Source organism: Rhipicephalus microplus, chromosome 10, assembly GCF_043290135.1.
Source record: "Rhipicephalus microplus isolate Deutch F79 chromosome 10, USDA_Rmic, whole genome shotgun sequence".
NCBI classification, from domain to species: domain Eukaryota; kingdom Metazoa; phylum Arthropoda; class Arachnida; order Ixodida; family Ixodidae; genus Rhipicephalus; species Rhipicephalus microplus.
In genome coordinates this window covers 95,789,514-95,802,995 of record NC_134709.1, presented here as the reverse complement: position 1 = coordinate 95,802,995, position 13,482 = coordinate 95,789,514, and the positions used below count along the sequence as shown (strand labels likewise).

Genomic DNA, 13,482 nt, shown 5'->3' with positions numbered 1-13,482 from the left:
CCTTAACAGGCAAGCACTGTCCTTGTACCTTGAAAACATTGTGCCTAACGAGATTAAGGACATCGGGATAAACACGAGGAAGAATATTTTGGCAATCGACGTGAGGAACCCAAGTGCACTGAACACGCTACAGCATGTGTCAGAGCTGGGAAACATCAAAGTCCGATCCATCATACCAGCGAATGGTGACACCGTAACACGAGTTATCTATGACATAGACACTGGAATCGCCAATGAAGATCTTCCTGTACTGATAAAACCAGTGAGTGAAAACAACGTCATTGTGCATGCTGGTCGCCTAGGCAACTCTCGTTGTATGCGACTAACATTCAAGGGCGACTGTCTTCCCTCTTACGTGAAGGTGGGCCATTTCCGTCACCAAGTTCACCCATTTATTCCGAAGCCTATGCAGTGTTTCAAGTGCCAGAAGATTGGCCACGTGAAGGGCGTTTGCAGAAATTCCACAGTGTGCCTCCGATGCGCTGAACACCACTCCGAAGACGACTGTAATGCAACTACGTTGAAATGCCCCAACTGCCAAGGAGCTCATAGTGCTTCCTCCAAGGACTGTCCTCAGATTAAGAAAGAGATTTATATTCTGAGGCAAATGGTGCGAGACAACTCGACTCATAGAGAATCTGCGCAAAAAGTAAGGCGAAGGCGCCGTCATCGTCGAAGGTCCTCACGAAAGACAGTGCAAAATCTGACGAGAAAGTCAGAAACTCAAGTGAAATCGACAGGTGCGGCTCCTAGCACGGCAAACATCTGCGCTGAAAGAGAAGATGCTGGAAGATCTCTCTCTCCAAAGGAATGGCCACCCCTTCAGCCTAGACGATCTGTTGAGCCTCAACAGAAGCCGCCTACACGACCTGTCGAGCCTCAACAGAAGCCGCCTCAAGAAGAAGCACAAAATGCTGCGACGGCCGGGAAGCCAGATCATCGCGTGATGGTGATGCTAAGATCATTAGTGGACACCATTCGCAAGTTGTTAAGCGACATGAATACACCGTCAGCCAATAGTGCCCTTAAAGTACTGGACGAGCTTAGTCCAGTGCTAGCAGCCCTAGAGTAGACCATGGCTAACCCACCACTGTCTTTCCGGGATGAGGTTCGTAAAGCAGCAATACTGCAGTGGAATGCCACGGGACTGAGATCGCGCTTTGGTGACTTTCATCGATTTTTGTACGTCAATATGTTTCCCGTAATTGTCATTTGTGAGCCGAACTTATCGAGTGCAATACGACTCTCGGGATACGAACCTTTTATGTCGTCTACTGTTACTGAAAGCAGCAAGGTTCTGGTGTACATTCGCCGAGACCTCACTTACATCCTTCAACCTGTACGACCTCATGACGGAAACCAATACGTATGCTTAAGAGTGAAAAAGAGGAGGCTCAACATCACTGTGGTTGGCGCATACCTATCACCATCAAGCCGTTTCGATCAAAAAAGATTACGAGACATCATAACGTTAACTCCTGACCCGTGTGTTATCATTGGGGATTTTAACGCTCATCACACAGTATGGGGAAGTCAGAATACCAACATGAAGGGCAGAAGCTTGGTGTCTTTTGCCTCCGACAACCAACTTTGGTTACTGAATGATGGCAGTCCTACATTTTTACGTGGCTCCACATACAGTAGCTGTCTCGACTTGGCTTTTGTTTCGCGAAGCCTAGTGAAACATACTGAATGGTTCACGGATATAGAAACGCACGGGAGTGATCACATTCCAACATAAGTCAAGATCAGAGGATTGTCGCCTCCTAAAGTGGGCGACATCATTAAAAGAGTGGACTGGAAAAAATTTCAGTCCCGTATGGAAGACCAATGCCAAGAACACATATCCGACTTACAAGAGGCCATCAAGAGCAATGTAAAAGAGACTGTGTGTACGATCCCATGCCCTGTAAGAATCATGGACATCGACATAGAGCTGGAGCGGCTTCGAGCCTTGCGACGACGAGCTGAAAGAAGGTACCGGCGCACGAAGGACATAGAAGATTTACGGACTGCTAGACGTATGCAGAAGAAGATCAAACGTCAGTTGGACAAGTTAGAATTCCAACGCTGGATTATTTTCTGCGAGTCACTCGACCCTCGTAAGCCTTTACCGCAGATATGGAGGACGGTTAGAGGTTTGCGATCATCGCCCATTCAGAAGTCACCATTCAAGGCCTTAGCCCTTCACCAAAATCGACCAGATGTGGACGTTGCTGAAGAGTTCTGTGCCGGAATATCAGGGCAAACTACAGCCATCAGCATCTCACCACTTTCGAGCAGTTGTCCGCCACCACGTGACTCCTGTATGGACTACCCGTTCACCATTGAGGAGCTCAAAGCAGCACTCGCTTCATTCAAACAGACCTCTGCACCAGGACCTCACGGAATCTCCTACAGAGCCCTGTGTCATCTGGGTGAGCGCGCGAAAATAGCTCTACTTCAGCTATATAATGATTGTTGGCTAGAGGGCACTGTCCCGTTAAGTTGGAAAACTAGTCGTCTAGTACCATTACTAAAACCTGGCAAATCATCATTGGAACTCTCCTCCTATCGCCCGATCGCATTGGCTAGTTGCGTGGGTAAAGTGATGGAGAGAATGATTCTCGGCCGACTCGAGTGGTACTTGGAGTATCATGAGATCTACCCAAATGCCATGGCTGGCTTTCGACGTGGTCGATCATCGATCGATAGCGTCATCGACCTAATCACGTACGTTGAACACGAGAAAGGCCATAAGCGTCTTTGCGCCTGTCTGTTCCTTGACGTCAAAGGAGCCTATGATAACGTTACACATGAAGCCGTCCTTACCGCACTAGTAGAGATTGGAGTGGGTGGCCGAATGTTTAAGTGGATACGCAGTTATCTCCAAATGCGATCATATTTTGTGAGTACAGAGACCGGGAACACGTCTACACATTTCAAATGTCATGGCGTCCCTCAGGGTGGTGTACTGAGCCCTGTGCTATTCAATATAACACTAATCGCTCTCCATACGCACCTACCAAACAATATTTATCTATCAACATACGCTGATGACATCTGCATCTGGACATCTGCGGTAACTCGCCTGCAGTTACGAGCGAGAATACAGAGCTGCTAGTGCAACTATATTGTATCTACGCAATCGAGGCCTGGAAATTTCCTCCGGAAAGTGCGCTCTTCTGGCATTTACGCGCAAACCCATGTTGAATTACAGAATGTCAATTAACGGTCAAAATATACCGTATCGTCGATCTCACAAATTTCTGGGTGTCATAGTCGACAGAGACATATCATGGAGCCCTCATGTGTCGTATTTGAAAAAGCGATTGACAGGCATATGGCATCTTTTCAAGTTTCTCACTGGAAAGACTTGGGGAATGCAGCCTAATGCTATGTTACGACTGTATAGGGTGCTTTTCCTTGGCTTTTTACGATACAGTCTGCCTGCATTATCAAACGCCAGCAAAACACGTCGACGCATGATACAAAGCGTTCAAGCACAGGCGCTTCGAATATGTCTAGGTCTTCCTCAGGGTGCCTCAACAATGGCGACTATAGCTATAGCCAAAGACCACCTCGTGCAGACCCATATTGAAATTGAAGCTTTGAGAACACACATAAGGCATGTGGGCCGGACTCCCCATCACCACCTAGCCTCTCTGCCAGTGGATAGACCTCATACGTCATTTTGTCGAACAATAACTACACATGGTGACTCCCTACCAACTGGTTTTACGCCCGCGGCGAGACCTTCAATTCCTCCATGGTGCCTCAAACAGCCAGTTATCAACCTGACAATACCAGGCATCCAGAAAAAACGAGATTTCTCAATACCAGCCCTCAAGCAGCTCGCCTTACTTCTGCTGTACGAGAAGTACCAAGACTGCACCCACGTCTACACCGACGGCTCCGCCCTGCCAAACGGCTCAACAGCGGCGGTCGTTATTCCAACGCACGCCACAACCATCAAATTCAGGACAGCTCATGCAACCACAACAACGGCACCAGAGCTTGCAGCACTTCGCGCTGCACTGCGTTTCATTAACGGCCAGAGCACGCAACGGTGGACGATTTTCTGCGACTGCAAGCCGGCACTGCAGTCACTTCTGTCAAATCTACGCCGTGGTCCACACGAGCAGTTGATATTTGAAACAGCAGAAATGCTACACCATATAACAGAGAAAGGGCACCACGTTATATTTCAGTGGTTGCCAAGCCACTGTGGAATTGTCGGTAACGAACGAGCTGATCAAGCTGCCCGTTCAGCCCATACAGAAGACAACGACCAGTCAATACCTCTCTCAAGGACGGACGCTGCTAGGAGGCTCCGCATGCATGCTCGCCAACGTTCCCTGGCTCTTTGGAATGAGCCTCTCTTTACGCATGCAAGATTACGATCCCTTGATCCAACGTTAAGCATGCAGCTTCCAACAAAAATTCGACGAGGTGACGCTACTGCTCTGTGCAGACTATGGTTGGGAGTCGCGTTTACCCGTGCGTACGCGTTCCGCATAGGTATGGACGACACTGCCGACTGTGCACACTGCGGAGATGAAGAAACAATTCAACATATCCTGTGTGACTGCCCGAAATACAACCTGTAAAGTCAACACCTTTCTAATAAACTAAACAGGTTAGATGACCAGCCGCTGTCAGAAGAAAGTATACTGCGCCATCGTCATGACTCATCGTCCCAGAAAAAAGCCGTGCAAGCGCTACTGGGCTTCTTACGAACTACTGGCCTGTCGGAACGCCTCTGAGTGGACTGATTTTGTGTGCGTGTGTGTCGGTGTTTTTCTCTTATTTACTTTTTACTCTTCTTTCTCTTTCAACCCCCTATTCCCCAACCTCAGTGTAGGGTAGCATGCCGGATACTAGCATCTGGTTAACCTCCCTGCCTTCCTTATTTCTCGTTTCTCTCTCTCTTGAAATCACCCATACATATCCAAGTTTCTGAAGACGTTGCAAATATATCACTTAATATCTGTTGATCCAGTCGACGTGACGGCGCTATATAGCGCCTACCAGTGTAAACGACAATTCCTTCTTTTCAACATATAGCCACACATAGTGATTTCCATTGTGAGATTCTACTCTTTGGCGAACATAAGTGAGTTCTTTACGGATGTACACAGCAACTTGACTTCGCTCAATGCACGATGAAGAAACGAACGATTCATACCCCAACAGTCGAGGTATTTTAGAAAAATGTGTTTGACAAGTGATGATGATGGGAAACTTATTCTCGAAAATGAACTGTCTAAACTCAGGCATTTTCCATAGTAGACTTCTGGCGTTCCACTGAACTATGGAAGTACGCTAGACTTTTTCTCGGAAAGACTGATGTGGTCTATGATGCGCCATCTTGTTACTGAAGTCCGGCAAGAATTTGTTCTAGTGTGCCCAAGACTTGCAGCGCGCATTTAGTGGCAGGGATTTGTAGACTAGCCAGGAGAGTGCAAATAACACTTATGAATGACCTCAATACAGAGAAAACTTGTACCTCTTGGGCAGATAGACTGCCTGCTGAGGGCATATCTGTTGTTGACTGTCGATGTCGTGGTTCTGTAGACACGTGTACCCGCGGTAAAACGGGCCAGTCAGAGCAAGATGTTCTCTGTTGCGCCACAGTGTCTTCCAGCACCCCTGGACGTACCCTACCTGGTGGCGGGCGCGGGAAAGGTCGCTGTGGTCTTGGCGGCGGTGGTGGTGGCGGCGTAAGTGAAGGCACTTTCGGCACAGGGCTGCTTTTTCTTTTCTTCGAGCACTGCCGTCGACGGGAACGCCGTCGTTGAACAACCGTTACCGCTTCATTTCGTGAGGATCTGTCTTTCCCCATTTGCCCCAGAATGCTCCTCTCCTTCTTGAGTACTGGGCAGTTTTTGGATGAGGTCTCATGGTTCCCGTTGCAGGTGCTGCATTTTAGGAGAGTTGCTTGGCAAGCCTCTGCTTTGTGGGGTCCGGTCGAATGTGGGCATGCTTGCTTGTTGCAACACACAGCACTAACATGACCCAATTTTAGACAGTTGTGGCATTGTAGTGGCTTTGAGATGTAAGGTTGGACAACGTGACGAAAATGACCAACTTTTACATGTGATGGAATGCAATCACCTCTGAAGGTCACCTTGATGCAGCAGGATTTGCCAAGCTGGCATACTTGCTATACGTCCGTTGCCTCAGTAGCTGGTTTTATCAGCACAGGAAGGTCTGCGTTCGGTATGGAAATATCAACGTCATAAAGGACGCCCATCGTCGTGTCACTATCCTGTGGAATGTAGGCACTGAGATTGATGCCTCCATGCTTCGAGACATTTCGCAAGGTATGTAGTGCAGCCGGGTGCTCAACGTCTAAGGCCAAGATATTCTTCCGTGGGTTGAGTCTATTATCTTTTATCTCATTAGGCATGATAGCCTCGAGACGCGCTGATATCTCTTGCCTGTTCATGTTCTTCGGGTTGATCGAAGAGTCGACAGGAACAAAAAGTATGATATGGCATTTAGGACTCCACGCTGCCTTCACGGTGGAGACGCCAGCTGGCGAAGACGCACCGACCATTCTCCTTTTAGCTTTACGCTTCACTGCAGGGATGAAATCGTCGCCACTGTCTTCACTACTCGCCGTGTACAGTTCAATGCTGTCACTGGTGCTGTCGTCCTCCTAGCTGTGTCGCTTCCTTCAGGTTGACTTCGAAGGAGACGCCAAGTCCGGATTGCGTACTGTGGGGTCTGGATCCATCACTGCCCACAGGAGAGCAATGATCCTCGGATAATGCGTAAATTCATTGAAAAAAACCTAAATGAAATAAGCAGCGTTCAGCAGAGAAACACTTCGTCGTCCACTGGGTCTATGAAATTCGCGTCCTGCCTGCCGCCTAAGTAGCAGAAGTCAATGCGAGAGCCTCTGGACGACAATTCACTCATCATTGTTTACGTGAACCACGTGTCCCTGACAGCAAACAGACTGCGTACACCTGTATATTGCGAGTTGCAGTATCCGCATAACGTCAGACCTCTATCGCAATATCACTGCGAAGTCACCCTCCCGATTCCTAAACCAAAATTTCTCTTTTAAAGCCGCGGTATAAAAACAAACCCAGCATACCTACGCAGCGAATGATGAGTGGGGCGAAGCATGCTTGCGTGCGTGCGTCTGTCCGTCTGTCCGTTCGTCCGTCCTTCCGTCCGTCTGGTGAACACTTCAACTACCACCATCTCGTGTCTTTTCATCACGTATTCATCACAAAGAAGTACCGCCATCCAGCAGAGATTCCAAGGACTAAACGAGAGGTGGATACTATACTACAAACACGGAATGTACGACCCATGGCGTAAGGAGCTTCGCCCCTGAAATTCATTCGCTGCATTCCTAAGCGCCACGACACTCTTTTTGGTAATCCTTACACCTGCGTTCACATTCAAAACAACAACCTGAAAATATTTAGAATTCCTGTCTACTCCCTTAAGGAAAAAAAATATTATTAATCCCGGGAAATCTACAACCAAAGCCAACGAAGAAACCTAGTTGATTACATTATTGTATAAACCGCAATTGTAAGAGTCCTCACCGCATAGAGGATAATGTCTCTTTCATAGGGGTCAGCAACGCCACTCAAAACGTAATCAGCTTTTTTAACTTTCCAGTGCTGACCTCTCCCCTTCTGGTATAGTTTTGGGGGAGACCGGGGCAACCGGTAACGCCAGAATGAAATCCTTCGGCTTTTCCGCTAGGAGCCGAGCGCACATGCCATGGTATCGTGAAGGAGTCAGATCGTTTTCTTAGCTTTACCGAGATTCGCGAGGAATATACGTCTTGCTCATACATGACTCACCGATATTGTATAGCGAAGCTGCTAAAGCGCATCATTCCTGTTCGCTGCATTTCTTACCTCGTACATTTGGATACAAATACCTGAAGGGCATAGACATTTATGTCAATAGGTTCGTCACAATCTACGAATTGGGTGCGCAATCTGCTTTCTACCTCAGGGGCTGTGTCTTCAATGAATACAACCGAAATGTATACATTACAATACGCCTGGGCGTTGCTTTCGCGGCATTACATTACGCAGTCGGGGAACAATCCACGCCTTTGTTTCGCGCGATGATTGACGTGGCAAAGGTTTTGCGCGAGGCCACCTGCCACCACGTTTGGTGCCCTAGCGGAAAGCGATGCATTCGTTTGTACGATCGAGGTGGAACATTCTGACTCAGCTGGAACATTTGCATGCTACTTTCTCGTTTTCTCTTCATACAGTTTTGCACACAACTTGGTTGTTCTATTTTTGTCAATAATGGCAATATACATTAGGATCTCGTTTATTTCAAGGTGCGACACAATGAATGTGTGCCAAATCTTTTTTACATGGATGTACGTGATTACTTTGCTGCAGTCACTATCAAGTTCGACGTGTCGTACGGTTTGCGGCTTTCCGTGAACCACGACAAGAACTAAAATATATATCCTTGAATCATTGCAGCTGAAAACAATTTTCTGGTGCAATTTTCTACATATTTTCTGGTGCGAGATTTCATTCAAATTACGCAAGAACAACATCGCAGGATAAATTTTAGGATAAATTTATCTTTGATTACTATTAAGAATAAATATTCAGAAAAAACAATTACCGTATCGCGACATTCTTTAAATTTCAGCAGAATGCAGGATGGCTTAGAATGGCGCTCAAAGTTTGTGCGTTAGTAGACTGTGCATGATAACTTATGCCTGAAAAAGAAAGAGAAAAAAAAGGAAGGCCGGGAGGTTAACCAGATATTGGCATCCGGTTAAGAGTTAACACACCACCTACCAGCTGTGTAAAGCACCTTTAATCGTAAGTGCGAAATGTTACGATCGCTTCGTAGGCGTCTCAAAAAAGAAAGAAAATTACGTGGAGGATTTCAAAGCTTCGCCTTCAAGATTAGAATGTAGATGGCCTCGTGCGCAGCAGTGAATAGTCTCGTCAAATATTTCAGTTCCTGCTTCAAACATGCCGCAAGGAAATGAGTGACTGTGCTCCAAACATCGGCCGTTTGGCCCTACCCTATAAAATACAATTGAAATGTTATCACGCCATATTTTTTTGTAAATCAGCGAAGGGCTCACGATGCATTCTTATGGCAATATTCGAAGCTGTACTGCTGTTCATTTTCATGATGCTTTCGCAGCTGATGATTAAAATATGCCTGAGTGCTTTCTAACGGGAGATGCTTTAGAACAAGTACTCGTCGCTGAGTCTCATGATTCAGCGTGTGGCATGAATATACGCGCCTGCCACGCATGTAATGAGTTAAGGACACTTCTTCCTTCCACTACATGACATTCATATAGTTGTTTCGCTACTCTGAAAAAGTTTCAAGCAACATCGCGTCCGCGTGGCATAACACCTGCTTGCCATGCAGACGGCCTGACTTCGATTCTCACACGGTCAGACGGTTTTTACAGCAAAGCTGTTATGAGATCACAACTCGGGTAACACGCAGTTGTCTGCCCCCGCCGATGTCCGTAACCACATTGCCCGAAATAGAGAAAAAAACCTAGCACCTAAGACGCAATGGGGCTCGAAACCCGGGTCCGCTGGAGGCCAGCCCAGTATTCGACCACTGCTGGTGCTTGTGACTTGTTGACAATTTTGCCTTAGGCAGGCGCAATGTCTTCTAAAGCAACTTATATAAAGCGTTTTAAAACAGTGACAGAACAACCAGTCATCGCACAATGCGAATAGCGGAACGAGTCAGCTGTCTAATGCTCCAACCCATAACAAAGCAATTGTTCTTGTCCCCCTATTACCAGGGTCGGATACTGCTGATGATGCTGATGACCTCAGATGGATGACGCTCACCCACTGAGGGGGATGGGCCAAGAACCGGGCGGCAGGATACCTAAATGAAGCTAAAATGAAATTAAAGCCAATCGTAAAAATTAGTTTAGAGATAATACCACCAATAAACAAAAATGTTTGCTGAGCAAGTGGTGAAACCATCTCTTGTTTTTGGCAGACATCGCTACGAATTATAAACTAAACATGTGAAAAGGTAAGGGTTCACTAGCACGGTAATATTTTAGTTGCGTTGATGTAATCAGACACAGTGCAGCATATATCTCTGTGGCAGTAACCAAATGAAGTGCCGCCAAGTGATAAAAGTACTGGTACATTTACTTGAATTCCTAGCTTCTGTAATGGGGCTTCTAAAAATAATTTTTTTCTGATAAGAGTAACGACGACAGAATAAAAAAAAAGCTGAATTGTTTCGATTTCGTTGCGAAAATGCACAGCGGGGATGCCCTGGGTCGAGCTTTGTTATGGTAATTATTTAGTTGTGGAACTGTAGAGCGCAGTCTGGTACAAGTAACTTCTAACTGGTGAGATACACACAACAGTTTATTCCAGCAATACCTAAAATGATCGAAATTTTGCATTTATTCAAATGACCTATTCCCCAATGCAAAAGCATTTCGGAGCCTTAGCGCTTTCACGTGAGCCGTATCTGGCAAATCTGGGATGGTGGCCCACTCAGGGATACTGCGGCTAAAGATCCCGCTATTTATTTTTATTATTCATTGATTTATCGATACTGCAAGCCAATATGCTGGCCCATGCAAGAGGGGCAAACACAATAATACAATGACAAGGCATTAACAAAAAATTCGTTCAAATATCATCTGTGGTGTCCTGTACCCATAGCAAATGCAGTTTGCTGTGTCTGTAACAACATTGCCCGAAATAGAAAAAAAAATTAACGTAGCGCCTAAGACACGATAGGGCTCGAAACCCGGGTACACTGGGTTCCAGCCCAGTATTCTGCAACTGAGCTACGCTGGTGCTTGTGACTTGTTGGCAAACTTGCCTTAGGCAGGTGCAATGTCTTCTAAAGCAACTTAAAAGCGTTTTTAAAACAGTGACAGAACAGCCAGTCATCGCACAATGCGAATAGCGGAATGAGTCGGCCGTTCAATTGTCACCCCCATAACGAAAAATTGTTCTTGTTCCCCTAATAACTGGGGCGCATACCCACTTAAGCCAGAATTCCTCATCGTTATCAGCCACTGCATAAACAATTGGCACAAAATTGCTTGCAAATCTTTAGCAGATACCACGCTTCTCAAAAAGAATTACAAAAATAGCATAGCTGATGCCGGCCTACTGCTCAAAAATTTTTAATATTAATGCCGTAGTGGGTATCAAGCAAGTGTGCTTGCAGTAGTTACCCAATGAGTGTTTAGAAAAGGCTCTGAAAAGCCGCTCGTCTAGCTTTCGCTTTGACTGTGCAGCGTCTTCCGCACAGGCCTGCCATTTTTTTTTTTTTTGAAGCAAGAAGCAATCGGATTTTTACATCACGGACATCGCTGACCATTCGTTCACAACTAAGCTTACATCAACACAGAAATTTCGGTGTAACCAGCTGCTAAATGCTAATGTGCTAATATCTGGCTGTAACCACAACTTCGAGGCAGGGTTACTGCGTATGCAGGAGGCGGAAAGTTTAGCCGAAGTGTGGTGTGCATGCAAAAGCGCCCACTCGTGCGCAAAGTCGGTAAAATGGTATTTTCAACCGCGAGAAAAGGATGGGAGAACTTCAGAGCATTTGTAACAGAGGCACTGTAGACAAAAGATAAAACAATGCTATAATAAAGATAAGGCATTTCTAGAGAGTATCCAAGACTATCTAAACGGCCATGTTCGAGTCAGTGCCCCGAATTTTTAAAATTATGGTATAAAGCTTACGTGACTCATCAAGCGTAAAATGTGTCTTCTCAGTGACTTTTAGAGCGAAATCAATTATAACATCAGAACGCGTGTTGCGTGGGCCGTAGTTGTCCGCCGCCGCCAGTGTCAGTAACCACTGTCGCACAAAGCGAGGGAGAAGAAATAACTAAGCAACGCAAAGGCACAACGGGATTCAAACCCGAGTCCTCTGCGCGCCAGCCCCGTAATCTCCAACTGAGCTACACCTGTCCTTAGAACTTCATGGCACACTGACGCTGGACAGCCTTCATATCGGGAAAGAAATCACATTAATGGGTGCAATGGAAGATTTACAGCAGTGAAGGTACAACCAGGCGTCACACAATACGAATTAGGTAATGAGTAGGTCGTCGAATGGTACAGCCCATTACAATAGCGCGATGCATAATTCTTCGTCGTCATCAGCCACACCATAAAAAATTGCACGAAATTCCTGGCAAGCGTGTAGCAGGCGTGTACTTCACCGAAGTATAACGAAGAATGCCATAGTGAATACCTGCACAAGACTTGTGATTCATGACGTAGTGTGTACCCCGCAAGTGTGCTTGTAGCAGTTACCCAAATAGTATATAGAAAATGCTGTGAAAGGCCGCTCTTCCAGCTTTTGCTGCGAGTATGCAGCGTGTTCCGGGCTAGCCTGGCTTTTTTTTTACCTTAAAAAGTGACTTTTGAAAAGTGACCTTTTTGGCCCAAAAGGTGTCCTAACACGAAGGATGATACATCATGACATCAATGAGACGCTTCGTTGATCGGAGGGCCCATTTTCTACAGGCATCAGAAGACGGCTTGTAAACCTTGTTGTGCTTTCAAAGCTCATTTTGCATTCAGAGAAACCAGAGCACGGAAACTGCTTTCGTCCCTAAAGTGACCTTAATTTTTTCATCAAGCGTTTTGTTTTGTTAAGCGAGTTCTCATCCAAAAAGGTTGGCTCTTAGCCTTACTGTGTACTTTACAATTTGTGGCTCTCTAACTGATTGCCCCGCACTTGAGCGAAATCTTTTGTTTGAGATGCGAAGCAGCTCTTTGACTAGGTCGAATATATATGTCCCTTGTGTCCACACCAACCCCCTCTCCGCCGGTGTTGGATCAGGGCGAAGTAGGTCAAGTCACAGCTGCGTGTTGACGTCACTCTCTCTCTCACCCGCAGCAGCTGCTGTCTTCTCCACCCGCTTGCAACAGACTTCTCTCTCACTTTACCCTCTCCTCCGCCCGAAATGCTCGACCACACGTCGAGTGAAAACACTAGACAGATATTTAGTTGCGCGTCCACAGCAGCCGTACGCACCACGACTCGCTCGCTGGATTCCGTGCCGACCGGTTGTGCCCTCGCGATCTCCGACAACAGTGTAGCTCTGACTGACTGGACTTGCTCTAGGCCATCTCCTGACGCCGATAAGAGCTCTTGCAAGTGGTGCCCCGTCCTCGGACTTCTGTGACCATGTTTCCATCTTTCCTATCTCTCCTATCCCCTCGATATGTCGTCGCTCCCACGCTTACCTCATCTCTCTTTCTCTCTCTCTCTCTACACCTTAATTCCTATCCTTTTAATCCCCCCTGACCTCATCCCTTGTGAGCTACTGCTGAGGTGTCGCTCCATGAAGCAGATAGTTACGGGGCTCACTTTTCTTTTCTTTTCCTTCTTACAACATAACCACTTCCCCCCCCCCCACCCCCACCCGTACGGACGCAGCCTGCCATTGCAAATGGCTAGCAGGCTGCGTGCGGCTGCTGCGGACGCGTGCCTAAATCTGTCTGC

The 13,482-nt window shown here is 46.7% G+C and overlaps 1 protein-coding gene across 1 annotated transcript in view; it reads right to left on the bottom strand.

Moving 5' to 3' along the window:
- LOC142774334 (uncharacterized) overlaps nucleotides 1-13,482 on the bottom strand; it is a 46,439-nt gene that overhangs the window by 14,340 nt on the left and 18,617 nt on the right. The gene's annotated exons all lie outside the window — the stretch shown is intronic.